Here is an 8,610-nt window from a genome sequence, read left to right as displayed (position 1 = left end):
CTATTGATTGGGGTTGTACTTTTTAATCTTTTTATTAAAAGTATTTGCTTTGTTGAATATATTTGAGTTTGTGCCAGGGTCACTTTACCCCAAAACATGGCTTCTGTAGGTGTTCGAGGCACCACTGTACCTCAGCGTTGCCTCTTGAGCACCCCAAGCCCCATCAGGATGTGCTCCAAAACTGTAGCCTAATACGTGGTACAAAAATTTTCAACACTATTTTTGCCAAATGCCAACATTTTATTACTTATCTGAGTTTTAATACATTATAAAAAATCAAATGGCAACAAGCTTGATAATCATCTCTAGCCATCACTGCATGGGGATTTTGTTACCTTTATTATAACAACTGAAACACCACACAAATCTTGTTACTATATCTTCTGTCAACTATTCTCACTCATTGGGCCTCATTTATTAAAGTATACCGGGACAAGAGAAGGTATATTTTATCATGGGGGGAAATTGGGTGATCTATCAAACCAGGAATGAATTTTTTGAAAAAAGCAATTGATCTTAGTTGGCAAATGCTTTAAATCCTGGACCAAATCCATTCCAGGTTCCTCCATGGTAGTCTATCTTCTCTAGTCTTGAAGAGCTTTAATAATATAGGCCCATTGTATTTTATCATACCACAACTGCACAAAGTTAGGGTGCATTTATACACACATACCTAGGCACACATAAAGTTTAAAGACAATTCCTGGGCATTTTAGTTACCTAGCGTTTAGGTCGGTTTTTCTCTGTAATTTATCAAGAATTATTTCTGTTGTTTGACAGATACAGTTGACGGAAGTTTTATATTTGGCTGTGCACATATGCAGGAAAAACCTTCATTTGTTTTTCTATCTCTGAAATGCAAAAATAAATTGGAGAGGGGTAATGAGTTGACAGTTTGATCCCGGACAGCTAAGAGCTACTTCTCTACATCTGACCATTGTAATTGAATTGATGAACTTAAAGAAGAACTAAACCCAGAGCATACTCGCCTGTCCCTGTTCTGTCATGGGTGTCTCTATCTTATTTTTTTCTCCTCATTCTGATCTTCAGCCATCCTGATTGGCACCAGCAAGGGACGTGCTGAGTATACCAACAACTATTGCTAAGCTATACAAATCCAGCTCGGGGAATATTGACCGATGAGACAGCGATCAGGCAGGTAAGAATGTTTATTGCAGAACGGACATCGCCTGTTGCCATCTGCAATAATGTCTTGCCTGATGACAAGTTTGTAAAGTGGAACTTTAGCTCCACTTTAAGTGGGGAGGTGATACAGACTAAGACTTTATTTACCTTTAAAATTTTGCTGTAGTATGAAGAATCCAAATGTGTTCAGAAAACATGGAGCAAACAATTATTATTATTTTTAAACAGGATTTATATAGCGCCAACATATTACGCAGCGCTGTACATTAAATAGGGTTGCAAATGACAGACTAATACAGACAGTGACACAGGAGGAGGAGAGGATCCTGCCCCAAAGAGTTTACAATCTAGTAGGTGGGGAATTTCACACACAATAGGATGGGAGATATGTAGTGGTGGGAAGTAGTGATGGTTTCAAAAGACAGAAGAAGCCGGGTAGGCAAGTTTGAAAAAATGGGTTTTGAGGGCTCTTTTAAATGAGCAGAAAGTAGGAGCAAGCTATCAGGTCAGAAAGGTAAGTGGGACAAGAACTGTGGAGGGATTTGAAGGCAAAGCACAGGAGCTTGAATTTGATTCAGTTTGATCTTGGACAGCTAAGAGCTACTTAGCATTGATTGAAGTTATATAAGCTGTCTGTCTAACACAGGACCATAAAGTTGAACAAAATTAGAAATAACTGATAATTTTATAAAAGAATATATTCCTGGGTGCCATAGGCAAGGCTGGCTTTAATGCATGCATTACCTAACTGCTTTCAATGCAAACAACTTTTGTAAAAGTGGAAGACTGTTACAGCTGCAAACGAACTAACTCCAAAATAAAGACCATGGTTCCAGAAAGAGATATCCATAAATGTGTTTGTCATATTCCACAAAATTTGGCCTTTCCCTCCTCTCAGTGTCAGGCATTATTTATAAAGTAATTTTTACATCAAGTGGCTTTGGAATCATGTGGTGCTCATTACCACCCTCTAGCACAGGGGTGTCAAACTCTGGCCTGGGGGCCATATCTTGCCCTCAACGTCCTTTTTTTTGGCCCCCAAAGGAATCCTAAATATGAACAGCAGCTGGCCCGCCGCTGCATTGAAATATCGCCACTATTACAATTCCCAGCATCACTCGCGTCTATAGACCAGCGGGCTCTCTGCCTATATGTGGCCCCGCATTGGACTGTTTTATAGACGCAAATAATGCCGGGAATTTTAGTAGTGGTGCTATTTCAATGAAGAGGGATTTTCAGCGGCAGGCCACTCATAAGTTTTAGCTCCGCATTGGCCACGTCTGGCATTTCCAGCACTCCCCCTTAGCTGTACTTTTCCTTGCTACTCCAAGGCATGGACTTCAATGGTTGTGAAGCACAACTTTTTTGTTTCCATATGAAAAGGTTTTTTATATCTAATGAGAAGGAAAAACTTAAAAAGTTTCAAGGTTGGCCTGTGACTTTGTCTGAGTTTTTAACTTTGGACCTCTGTGTATTTGAGTTTGACACCCCTGCTTTAGTACATCACCAACTAGCACTTCACCAAAGACAACATCTCTATGGCTGCTACCCTTTACAGCATAGCCATGACCACATTGCTTGAATTTCCAATGAATGCAAGTTGTATCTTGAATGCAGTGGGATTTCTTTAAAGGACAAAACATGGAACAGGAATCTCCCTGATAGGATCTAGTTACAGACCGTTTCCATAGGGAAAAAAACACCTATTAGTCATGTTTAAATCTTTCCGGAATTCCACCGTGCACCAGGCAACAGTGGTTTACAAGCAATGTTACAGATAGCTAAAGAGTTACTGTATGCATAAAAACCCTAAACATGCCAATATTGACTACATTCCTAGTCTGCAGAGGATCCAGAAGTGACGCTATACTCTGACATCACCATCCAGCTTCCATTGCCTATTTCCTTTTCTGTTAATGTGCATATATATTTTGTGTTTAGGAAACTCCTGGAATGTAGCATATAAATTTTTTTTTTGTTTTGCGCTGTATTGCTTTGCTTCTGCTCCTCTATACTGTGCAAATATCTCCAGTGTGTGGCAAATACACCACATCTGCAAACTATTTTTTCAGATAGCATTCTGAATTTGAATTGTTTTTGAGCCTGATGCTTATGTACCCTTATCCATTAGGGGCAATTTCAGGCAAGAAAGAACCAGTTATTGAATAATGCTATGAAGTAAATGCTGCAACTGTATTTAAAGCGGTCCTACCACTGAAAGATTATAGAAGTTGCTATTACTAAACTCATTCTAAAGAATTCCTATTTGCTTTAAAGCTGATCTTTTGCTTTCATTAGTTTATCACCTGGATCATGTATCCCGTGTTAAGACCAGATGACCATTGCTACCTGCTATAAGTATTAAAATTGACCTTGCAATCTGCCACAAATTTTTACATCAAGACAGAAAAATAATACTGTAAACTTACAGTTAATCAGCACTCTCAAGCAGCAGGCACATGACCTGGCCCAAAAAATAAATTTGATTTTAAACTTGGCACACAGTGCCGTCACTAGGTTGGTATTTTGTGCATCACTCCCATGCCTCCCACAATTGGGTACAGACTTTTTTTACTGTCCCATTATACTGCCCTGTGTCTTTTGTGTGACATTCGAGTTATACAGTACAAGTACGTTTATCTGACCCTAAATGGATTTAAAAATTGGTAATTCTCTGCATATACCATACCGCACTGCTATTGCACTACTAGTTATATCATTATATTTTTCCTTTTATTTAGTGTATTTAAATATTATTATAAAGTCAATATAGAGTTAATGGTATGGTATAGCATGGGGTATCGAGTTAGTTCTATTTTTACCAGTAACTCTCAAGCAACCAGAAGCTACATTTATTCAGAATCTACCAATCTCTGTGGGTGCTGGATAATGGGAAGGTTTCTGTAGTAACAATAATAAAGCCTTTTATCGTGTTAGTGATTGATCACGTTTAGGTTTACCTCTTTTCTCAGTAGGCACTATTTAAATGAACATCTCCTTTTTGCTAGCTCAAATTTGTTGAAGAAGTCAACAATTTCTATAGGGCGTATATACTTCTTTTGCAGAGTTAGTAAGTGCTATTGGGTTCATAAAGTTTAAAGTGACCTTTGATGGGTGAAGGAAATTGGTCACTACCTCCTCCCAGCAATAAATACTCACTCTTCCTTCCCTTTTACATTGCTTAGTTATCATTAGATAAAAGAAGAAATGGTAATTTTACTGTCCATCAGAATCATAAGTATCAGTTTTTTGTAAAACTGACCTTAAATAAAATAAGTGCATACACTCTGCATGTAACTGAAAGGCATATTGAACTATGCTAAGATTTTTCAGGATCAATCTATTTTACTATTGATTTTATTTAATGAGATTATCACTACGTTTTTATTATGTTTTGGCCCAACTAAAGCCAAAATTCTCAAATCAATGGGTTTGATTTGTGTAAATCTGCATTTCTCAGCCAATTTATCCTGAAATTTACAGGTTTTGGGAACCTCTACTAAAATCAAATAGGTCAACACCTTACATAATGGTAAGTGGAAATAATGCCCTTCTTAGAGATACCTAAAAAGAGCTTTGGTGTCATCCAACCAAGGGCCATTGGCTAGGAAAAGATGGGGTCAAAATCACATGAGAAGTCGATCAGAAAAAGCCTAAGGAACCCCTAGCAATTACTGAAGGAACCCTGGGGTTCTGAAGAACCCAGGCTGAGAATGGCAGGTACTAATAATAGGTATGAACTATGCAGAAAAATAAAATAAAAAAATACATTGTTTTACTGTGTTTGGTTGTAGTTGCGTAGCTTCAACACATCTCGTGCCTTTTGGTTTCCTGTTAAAAGATTGAGGTCCATTGCTCACCACCTACTTTGTGTGACTACAAGCCCCGTCTCACCTCATCTAGACATTGGTTTTACTGATACAAAGGATGCTGGTAATTGTGGTCTGGCATCCATTATTCTTCCTACATTGAGTGTTACATGGTACCAATTGATTGATTCTTCTATCAGCTAATTCAGAGAAGAAAAAAAATTGCAATGTCAAAATTAAATTGGCCCATAATTAGGTATTCTGTCCACCACTTTGGTTATATACACTATTTGTATTCACTTATAAACCTGATTGCTGTTAAAATTTGCTTTGTTCATAATTTTAATAATTTTCATCATGATAAAAAGTTACCAGGTGAGGGGACAGGTTCAGGTTACGTTTAAAAGTTATTTTAGTTTTTTATTAGATAAGGTTAAAGAAAATCTTAACCTAACCTGTGAGATCTCAGATAAGCTTTCAAAATCCAAAAAATTGTACTGCCTACAACCTTCCTGTACGTCTAATACTCAAATGTCCTTGATCCAGCAAGATATTATCAAACATTTCCGAACTGCTCCGATATAAGTGCAGTGCCTCTCATATCCATTACTTTGCAGAGAATTAATTCTCCATAGGACTAAATAGAAAATATACTGCACTTGGGTCCAGTTTAGAAGATCCTAGAATATCTTAGAAGATTGGACCTGTGGCTTTGTGGGACATATCTCGCTCGACTGGGCACGAGTGGGAGTTCCAAGAAAAGTTAGGGGATGGTGACAGAAGAGCCAGGACCAGGCTAAAGGGTAGGGACTAGGCCATTGGCACTTAAACAGGAAAAAAAGGGGAGTACCTGTAACCTATACCACTGCAATCATTTGTAGCTAAGGTTGGGGGGTATACTTTGACCTGTTTCATCTCAGTTGCAAAAGGACCTTGTCATAGCATTGGTAGCAGCACCAAAATCAAAAGTTTTCATTGCTATTGCTCCTAGTGATTTTATCATATAAATCTTTTTTTTCGGGCACTTTTTGTTACAGGAACAAATGTTTAAAAAAACCATAAGGTGCAGTTGGTGGGCTAATTCACATTGCCTAGGAATGATTTAACCAGAAGGGTAATATAGAGCAATGATTCTCAACCCTTTTACTGGGTCTCAGAGAACCCCGGCTATAATTACTGTATACACAACTCACAGTACATTATTAGTGTGGTGGTCAGTAGGAAGAATGCTTTTTACATTGATGGTCAATGGGAAGAATGTCACCCTTACAGAGACCCAATCACTAACTGCTCATTGCTCAAGGAACCTCTGGTAACTCCCAGAAGAGCCCTAGGGTTTCACGGAACCCTTGTTGATAAACGCTGATATAGAGAAAAAATGTGCTGGAATGGTTAAAGAAGGATAATAATGATGAAAGAGAAAAAATGGAAAAAAAATGGTAAAACCATTTTATCAAGAAGTAAACATGGCAATTGCCTATGTATGCAGTGCTTTAGTAAATGAAATATCATCATGTTAGATTTTGGAGCTACTACAGTCCAATCTATCTATTTTTTGCTTTACATGGTAATCTCCCCCTTTTGCTTCCATCAACATGTTGATGACATTTTGATTACTTTGTTTTAGACCCAGTTATGTTATCATTAGGTTTCTGTGCTTCTGTATACAGTACAGGAAGATCATTGCTTATAGGAGGAACTAGCAGGGTATGGCAAATATTCGTAAAAACTCCACAATTTCAGTCTTCATCTCAAGAGCCTTAAAGCTACGTACACACTTCCAATGGTTCTCGTTCGATAATCGGGCTCAGGGCCGATATGGGACGAGAATCTGAAGTGTGTACAGCACGCGTCGTTCATCGTCCGAACGACTGTCCTGGCGGATCCACTGACGATAAACGACGAACTGCAAGTAATGCAAGTGAAGGGGGAGAGCGCGCAGCAGGGTGCCACTCCATCGTTCTCCCCCTCCCCTCTCCATAGAGCAGAACGGAGCTGTATGTACAACATCGTTCATGCAGCGTGGAGTGCTTAGTGGTTAGAAAGGATCGTGAAAGATCCTTTCCAACGACTATAATTGCAAGTGTGTATGCAGTCTCAATGTGAACAATGGGCTGACACTTAGGAGTTATTTAAATATCAAAAAGCCTTGATGAGTGGATTTCATTCTGGAGTGGCAGTGCCCTTTACAAGGCAAGCTCAATGTGCATCCAGAGCGCCCAAAATAATGGCAATATGTGATGCCTTGCCTCCATGAGGGGGAGCCTGTACAACTGTGCAAGTAAGAATGTAGGGCTGAAGTTCAAATAGTTTAAGAACATTTTTTAGTCAAAAATACACATTTAGGAAAAGCAAAAAATGTATTTTGATAAGTACATTGAATTTTGGGGTGATTTATAAAACTAGAGTTCTCTGGATAACTATTCTCTTTTTAACATATAAGTATATTGTTACCTGTTTTTATTTTGTTTTGCATCCGATTTTGTTTATTGTTAATGTAAAACACATAAAAAAACAGGTGTTATAAAAAAATGTATTCATGAGATTGAGATTGCATGCCTTGTAAGAAGCACTTTCATAGAAACCTTCTATAAAAAGGGCACAAAAGTTTCCTGTGTGAGAGAAATAACGCATAAATATAGAATTACAATTTCCTTAAACCTTATGTAGATGATCCCTGGAGACCTAAACTTAGCGTCCATATGGGCTTTTTAAAGAAATGGAATTAAGAAGTGTGATCCCTGGGCTTACAATAATGCTGATTTTCATTGTTTCTAGGCTTGCTATGGTTCTTAACTTTGCTCTGGCTCTGGGATGGCAGTGTTTCTGGGCTTGTTGAGTTTGCAGTGGTTCTCAGGTAACCCACACTAAGGTTGCATGGACACACATGTGCAGTTTTCATCGCTACACAGAATGACAGATGTGCATACAGCACCGCTCAGTTCTACAGGGGAGGACAAGAGCAAACAGCTCCCTGCTCTCCTCCATTGACATGTACAGTGGGTTGTTCATGGATCTGTTAGGATGAATGTGACCACTGTACACATGTCAGATTACCACATGTCAGATTGTATTGGGCATGAATCTTCTCCTGTTTCACTGTCTGTATTCGTCTGTCATTTGCAACTCCTATTTATTGTACAGTGCTGCCTAATATGTTGGCGCTATATAAATCCTGTTTACTATTAATAATTTGATGTGTGTACATAGCTTAGTGTCTATATACCACAGTAGAATTATCAGTCAGAAGTGCAATGCACAATGACACTGGGAAGCTTGCAGTGGGCTTGCAATGAGTTACAGTGGTTCTGAATTGCTTCAAGTGGCACTGCAGTTGCTTTCTGTGGTTTTGAGCTTTCAGTGACTTTAGGATTGCTTTGATTTAGAGCTGCTGACAGATACTTTAGGATTAAAGATAAGCAGGACTTGCTATGACATGCATGCAGTGGCATTTGGTCTGTTGTGGCTCTGTTTGTTTGCAGTGACTCTGGGCTAACTATATTGAGTGACTCTGGAATATCAACTACCCTGGGTTTGCTATGGCTGGTAACTGCTTGCTGTAATCCTAGTTTTAATAGAGCCTTGAGCTGCTTACTGTAACCTTTTACTAGACGTTTGAGCTGATTGCAATGGCTCTGGGCTTGCTACACTTTTG

The sequence above is a fragment of the Pyxicephalus adspersus genome, chromosome Z, assembly GCF_032062135.1.
Source record: "Pyxicephalus adspersus chromosome Z, UCB_Pads_2.0, whole genome shotgun sequence".
Classification (NCBI taxonomy): domain Eukaryota; kingdom Metazoa; phylum Chordata; class Amphibia; order Anura; family Pyxicephalidae; genus Pyxicephalus; species Pyxicephalus adspersus.
This window is presented reverse-complemented; position numbering follows the sequence as displayed.